Source organism: Dermacentor andersoni, chromosome 4 (assembly GCF_023375885.2).
Source record: "Dermacentor andersoni chromosome 4, qqDerAnde1_hic_scaffold, whole genome shotgun sequence".
NCBI classification, from domain to species: domain Eukaryota; kingdom Metazoa; phylum Arthropoda; class Arachnida; order Ixodida; family Ixodidae; genus Dermacentor; species Dermacentor andersoni.
The window spans coordinates 220160579-220168326 of NC_092817.1; the positions used below are offsets into that span (position 1 = coordinate 220160579).

The 7748-nt window shown below is 42.5% G+C and overlaps 1 long non-coding RNA gene across 1 annotated transcript; it reads left to right on the top strand.

Annotated features, from left to right (window-relative positions):
• The first annotated feature begins 84 nt into the window (after positions 1-84).
• LOC129386662 (uncharacterized) lies at positions 85-4637 on the top strand. The gene is made up of 2 exons (XR_008613961.2): positions 85-311; positions 4473-4637. It is a non-coding gene; the product is annotated as an uncharacterized lncRNA (long non-coding RNA).
• Positions 4638-7748: the final 3111 nt, after the last annotated feature.

Consider the following 7748-nt stretch of genomic DNA (forward strand, 5'->3'; position numbering starts at 1 on the left):
ATGATGATGATGATATATGCGGCTTTCCCATTTGTATCAGGTGATTAACGAGAGTTCTGGCACTCATTAGAAGAATCTCATTAGAAGAATCCCCGAAGAATTCATAAAAACACAAAACTAACATGCAAAGAAAAAAAAGACAATCACTTAGCGGAGAGAGGAAAAAAAGGCCGTGTCTGCTGTGCCCAGGAGACGAAAGGTGCCCGAAATGTCTACGTTCACCTATGACGTCACGTCCACTATAACTTATGATGTCACATCCGCTCATTTCCATGGCGGCCGTCTTACGGAGCCGGTTGCGCTGCGAAACGGTCCGTATTCCGTGCCAATTCATCTTTCCGCGCTATATGCGTGTAATAAAAGATTGGGGCTGTGAGCTGTTTGATGCGTTACCATTAGGTACCTTGTGCGCATATTTTGCCTCCTGGCCGCGTCAAATTGCAGCCGGCATGTGGAATGGGCCGTGGCATCTCATGTGAGTTGCTCATGTGAGTGGTATTGCCTCCGTCAGGATCGTCAGTGCGTGCACAGAACCATTCAGTAGTCTGGTTCAGGGGAGGATGCGCGAAAGAACGAGGACGTAAAAAAACATTGGCATGACGAACTGTTCCGTCAGATCGCGTTACATGGGGTTTTTTTTCTAAGACCATCTCGCTCGGGCGAGAGGATCTTAGAACAGCATTACTACTGCTTTTTTACAGCTTTGCTGCGGCTCATTTAATCATCACCTGCATTCTTTTAATAATACAAATGGCATCGCTGCGGGGAAGAGCGTCTCTTGAAGTTTCCAAACAAGAGCCGAGCCAATGCCGCCGTGCCTGCTGCATACACGCTTACCTTTCCTAACGCAGTTAAGACGCGGCACTAGCTCTGCTACTGCGTGATACAGGGTCACCGTGATAAAAAAATTAAAAAGAACAACCGAAATTAATGCAGAAAATGTCAAACGTCGCCAAGCGTGATAAACGAACCTGCCTCGCTAGATGAGTTGAAGAAATCGGGGTCCTGAAGTCAGGTTCGCCGCAGTAGACTAGTGTTACGCGGTGAAGCGTGTCAGAACTGAAGAGTGACCACTTTCACCGACATATATAATATGTGTTCCTTAATGATGTACGCGTGCACCTGCCGTCTCCTGTTACATTACGCGCGCCGAGGCGCCTAAGTGTACTGGCCGGCCTTCAGCGCTATTTCGGACGTGGCTGTGATGCTTTGAGCCGTTGGTTTGTCGACCTCGTTAGCCAGTTAATGTTTACACGGCCATTTTTTTTCTGAGCTGTTGATTTCTTCCATAACAGCTACGTAATTTCGTAGTTTCCTGTTCAACTGCTTTGGTCATATGCGAGTCAAGGTGTTCTCTTTAGCCGAGCGCAGTTTTCGAAAGCGAAACGACGCTTTTGCATAAGCATATACCGTCGCCCATTTACAGCACAGTCAATCAATGTCATTTTGTATGTCACTGGGAAACCGCCGATAGCAGGGAACTCATTCGCATGCGGGGAACTGCATAACTAGCCACGGGATTAGCGTGCCTCTTGGGAAGCTTGCACCAGCCTGTTCGGCCACCGTTATCACCGCAACATATTTGTGTGTTGCGGTGAAGCATGCCGATATTGTGAAAGATTTACGTGAATCTGGAATGTATGGTTTCTGTCAGCAACGAACCTAATGTTCTACTCTCAACAAAGCAGATTTTCGTGGCAGGATGCATGATGTTTTGAGAACTTTTGTTGGCTAAAGCCATACATGCCAGGTTAGCTCTTGTCACAATAATACGCTTTACCGCAATGCACAAGAGGCCTCGCTGCAGGACATGCCTGCCGTAGTTAGCCAAAACCTTACGTGATCGTTCACTGCAAAACACCTCCTGTATTGCGGTGAATCGTAATAAAGCACATTTGTCAGTTTAGAATGTAAAGACCCTTGCCCTTCGCTTTTGTAATATTGTTACGTGTAGAAAGATACAGACGGAAGAGGCTATTTACAAGCTATTTACACTGGACTGGAGCCAGAGCGCCAGGCTGACATTTTCTCGCGCCAAGGGCACGGACCCACTTCGTCGTCGTTCTCGCGGCGGCTCGTCTCTCGAGTATCTACCGATAATATCGTAATACTACCCCCCCGGCAGCAAAAGCGCCGTCACGGTGCTTTTAAATATCCAAGTTGTCATTTTGTATGTCACTGGGAAACCGCCGATAGCAGGGAACTCATTCGCATGCGGGGAACTGCATAACTAGCCACGGGATTAGCGTGCCTCTTGGGAAGCTTGCACCAGCCTGTTCGGCCACCGTTATCACCGCAACATATTTGTGTGTTGCGGTGAAGCATGCCGATATTGTGAAAGATTTACGTGAATCTGGAATGTATGGTTTCTGTCAGCAACGAACCTAATGTTCTACTCTCAACAAAGCAGATTTTCGTGGCAGGATGCATGATGTTTTGAGAACTTTTGTTGGCTAAAGCCATACATGCCAGGTTAGCTCTTGTCACAATAATACGCTTTACCGCAATGCACAAGAGGCCTCGCTGCAGGACATGCCTGCCGTAGTTAGCCAAAACCTTGTAGAAAGATACAGACGGAAGAGGCTATTTACAAGCTATTTACACTGGACTGGAGCCAGAGCGCCAGGCTGACATTTTCTCGCGCCAAGGGCACGGACCCACTTCGTCGTCGTTCTCGCGGCGGCTCGTCTCTCGAGTATCTACCGATAATATCGTAATACTACCCCCCCGGCAGCAAAAGCGCCGTCACGGTGCTTTTAAATATCCAAGTTGTAGGGCTTGAGTCGGGTGACGTGGACAATGTCACTGGTTGTCACACCGGAGGACGTAGTGGGCGTGGCTAGAACAATTTCACAGGTGACATCGGTCACTTGGCAGAGCACGCGATATGGGCAGGTATAACAGGAAAGCAGTTTCTCACAAAGGCCAACTTTACGCGATGGTGACCAAAGCAACACGAGGGTGCCGGGCACAAAATGGACATCATGGTGACGGAGGTCGTAGCATCGCTTCTGTTTGTCTTGAGAGAATTGTAAACGAACGCGCGCAAGTTGACGAGCATGGTCAGCACGGGCGATTGCATCACGGGCATAAGCGCTAGTTGAAGCTGTGGTGGACGGAAGCACGGTGTCTAGTATTAGCGTCGGTTCGCGGCCATACAAGAGGTAAAACGGGGAAAAGCCGGCAGTTTCGAGACGGGGAAAGTTGTATGCAAAGGTAATGTAGGGTAGAGCCAGGTCCCAGTCACGGTGGTCGTCTGAAACGTATTTGGATAGCATGTCTGTAAGGGTGGGGTTCAAACGCTCAGTGAGGCCGTTCGTTTGAGGGTATTATGACTCAGTTTAATGAGAATGTGTATTCACTGCTAAAAACATCCACATTGAAATGGAGATATGAACACTGATGGCAGCCTGTGTGATGTTTTATCCCTTTAGTTTTTTGTGTACCTGTCACGCTGCCATTATTAAATTTTCCTGTACTTTGTAAGGTGCTGATGTACATAACATTACATCACAAGGAGCCACTGTGTAATTAGTGTTCAAGGACCAGTGTGATGGCTTTTCTTAAGAAAGGTTTGGGTTATGTTGTTGTGAAGGTTATTTTTTAGAGAGGTAGCTTTCTGAGAAGAAATCAGTTGTCAGGAAATAGACCCCAATGGCACAGTAATCTTGGCTGCCTTTTGCTCAAACGTGGCCTAGACATGCATAATTGAGTGATTTGCACTTGCAACTGGACAGCAGCCTTAGCTTGGGAGACCAGTGATATGGCATATTTTATCAAACTAAGTGAAACATAGCATTACCAGTCCGAATAGAGACCTGTTTAAGTGTTTGTCACCTTTAACACCTAGATTTTCGACCATGAATTCAGAAAAATCTGTAGCACATTTAGAGCCTAGATTTTAAATGCTGTATAAGTTGGCTTCTTGTTCACTGCAGCTGTGCTCGGCTTCTGTCCAAACGGGAGAGCACTTCTGCACAGCTTATTAGGGAACATTCTTATTTACATACCTTCTTTTTATTTATCTCGCCTTCAATCACAATCAAATGTTTATAGCACATGAATGGGCTGTGCATGAATCTAACTTACAATGCCATGTTCAACAGCACAGTGCATGTAGCTTGTGTTGGTTCATTCAAGCTAAGCATTGCTACAGCCTTTAACTGTAGGTATCATGGTATGAGAGCAGAGAAATGGATATGCAAAGACAGTTGGGCACATTGAGACAATATCTTTGTTGTGTGTGAAAAGGTGACAGATGCATAATATGGGGAGAACGCATGCACTTTCATATTTTCTCGCGCACAAAAAAAGCCGGAGGAATAAGGTTTCTTCACTGTGCCATAGAAACTATATGTTAGCTCTCAAAGGTAATTCTGATTCATTGGATATGTTCCTGTGCTGTGTTTATTTTCTTGAGTGTGCTTTAGTTTTTGCACGTTAATGTTTCAAACTCGTTTTTATTTTCACAGACTGAACATCCCATGTCTTGGTTTGACTTCCTGGTACAGGATACTTGCACTTAGCATGGAGTGATGAAGCAGAGCAGTGTACTTTTATTAAATGTGCAGATTTTAGCAGTATAACAGCAGTTCACTAAAAAAACGTGTGCTGAAAATAAAGTGTTCTTACCCACATTCCTCGTTGTCTATTTATTTATTTATTAATACTGTCAACCCTCATAGAGGGTCATAACAGAGAGGACAATAGAATTACGTAAATCAAATATTGACAATGTGAATGTATGTAAAGTTGCTTAACACTTGTCAATTCACAGTGAATAAGATGTTCACTTGAATGCTGTTCAGCACACTTCTGACATTTATCCAAATACGTATAATGAATATCAAGTCGCACATATCACTTGGCACTTCAAAACTAAATCGAAAACTCCCATAAATATGCCTCAGCAGCATTTTCAAAGTCGGTGACATCTTTTAGGCTAACAATAGCGTTTGACAATTGGTTCCACATTTCTATCGCATCCAGGAAAAATGAGTATCGATATGTATCACTGTTGGTACGGTCTGGCTTTATGAGATAGTCGTGGTTAGTTCGCGGGTATCTTTTGCCTGGAGCATGTAGATATTTGAGCTTATCAATCTTAAGTTGATCCTGCATTATTTGATAAAGCACCTTCAGCCTATATTTTTTCCTACGTACCTCAAGAAGATCGAAGTTGCAACGCTGTAACATAAGCGTGACCGATTCCTTCTTTTGGTATGTCAAACAAATAAAACGCGCCGCCAGACTCTGTATCCTTTCCAACTTCCTCTTAAGCGTCACTTGATGGGGACTCCAAACAACGGCTGAATATTCTAGTATCATCCTAATGAAGGCGGTGTATGCAATAAGTTTTACATTACGCGATGCACATTCCAGTTATTTTTTCTCAGAAAATATAACTTTTGATAGGCAGTCATGCAGATGTTATCTATATGTTGGTTCCATGTCAATTTTGCTCGTATTCCTGTATTCTCTTCAGCAAAACCACTTACATGGGGAACTGATCATGATAAGTGCTCATGAGCATTTTAAAGAACAGCCTTGAACCCTACTCATGCACTGGTAAAATGTATAGATGCAGTGAAATTTAAACAGAAGGCAAAATAGCAAACATGATGCAGTATTTGTCAGACAATTATGTCCGCAATTCTTGCATAAAACGATTTACTTAGAGCATACTAGCACTACAAAGCACCCATCTTTCTTGTTAGGCATACGTTACTACAAGCTCTTTAAAGGTGGTCACAAGAGAGATGCTGGCTTTAATGAGGAACTATAGAGGTTAAAGGCAGCCATGAAAATGTATTAAGAAATTATGCAATGCATAGCATTCACTCAGTTCAGAGAGCTTCCAATGTTGCCATAAGGCCTTGATAGCTGTGGATGAGGGAACAGTTGTAGCCCTATTTGGAGCATGAGAAATGAACATTAAGATCGAAACATAAGTAACAACTCGTAATGCAATTAAAAAATCTTGCTATACTTTTAAAAAGACAGTGAAATGAAGTTAGTGACACAATTTCCTTTTCTTTTTACTTCATTTAGGTTCAATATACTGATTTTAGTAACACAAAAAAGCAGAGTGGTGAAGCACATAAGAAAAATGCTAGTCTGTTTTTATATTCTGCCTTCTCTAAATTCAAAGTTCAGTAAAGTTAACTTAGAAAGCTACGGTGAAGCCATTGCTTCAGCCTGAATGGTGCATTACAGCAGCAATCGCCAGCCTAACTGCTTGGAATTACAGTGCCTTATTTGTATTGTATACCTTTTAAGTGCTGAGCTACTGGAAGATTGATTAAGGTGACCAACATGCTGAACCAGTAGTTTACTGAGTAAAATACATGGAGAAAGGTGGAAAGATAGGACAGAGCACATGGGATGTATTCCGTGTCCACCTAGTGGAAATGTCCATTTCATCTGCTCCTGAAGTTCTGATTGGCTAGGCTGGGGTATGCATGAGAAGGAGACATGCTCCCCCAGCTAATTTGCACTTCAGCAGAAGAGGATATGGACATGTCCACTAGATGAATACTTACAAAGCTATTTAATAAAGTACTTCTGTAACCAACATGCCTGCTATGCCATCCTTGCTTTCAATGTTTGTCTTAGTAAAAGTGTGAAAGAACCAGGTTTATGTATGAAAAGTTTTCCTGAGGGTGTGTGCCTTGAAGCCCGTAGTGGTAATCACAGGAAACGGGGGTGGATCCAGAGTAGCACCAAAGGGCAAGCCTTCATCGAAACAAATATGGAGGGAAGTGACTGCATGCTCAAACTTGTCAGCTCACAAGTTTTCCAAGACCAAGTGATATCAGAAGTTGATGAAGCCTACATGGTTAATGTATAACCGCTTAGGCCAAAATTATTTAGATACTTTTTATGAGGACTACATATTTACTGGAAATCTCAAAATAATTATGTTAGTGCAGAATACCTTCCACTAGTTGTGACGTCCTTGAAAGAATGAAAATGTTTGAGTTGTACTTGTGTGGTGCATGAAGTTACTTAAAAAAAAAGACTCGGCAATGGAAACAAAATGCAGAGTAGTATTCGAAATAAATTTCCACCTCTTTAGGGCTAGATGAATTCAAATAATAATAATAAGCAAATGAAGATCGGGCATACAAGATAGATGTCTCGGCTCCCACTTGAAAGCCTTGTTCACAAAGATTGTGAACAAAGCTCCAGTTGAACCAGTTCTAATTTTTCATTTTTATGGTTGGCATCTAATTTTAAACTACTTACCGTGCCTTTTTTGACCAAACCAGACAGGCTGCCGTCAAACTCTTCACTACTTCAATGCAAATAATTGGAGGTTGGCAAATACATTTTTCTAATAGGAATAGTAGGTAACGAATAGTCAAACACTGATGCATACAGGTACAGCAGGCATATTTATCTTGGAATTAAGCACCATGCTTATATTGTCTAGTAAAAAAAGGACAGCTATCAAGGAAGATTAGGATTATTTTTAAGCAAAAGTAATTATACCTCATATACTTGAAGCAGATGTAGTGCTTCTCAAGAATCACGTCCAAACTGCACACACTAAAACATTAAGCTCGGATATTCAAAAAGACAAGTACATGTTTTGCTCGCCAAGTGACTTTTAGTGTGCTCAATTATGTAACATGTGCTATTATATGATTAATGTAATTTGCTAATGTAAAGAAAGAACAAGCCAGGATCTCTTGCTTCATATATGTGTGCTGAATCAAGAAGGTAATTAAGGAAGAGGAACACCA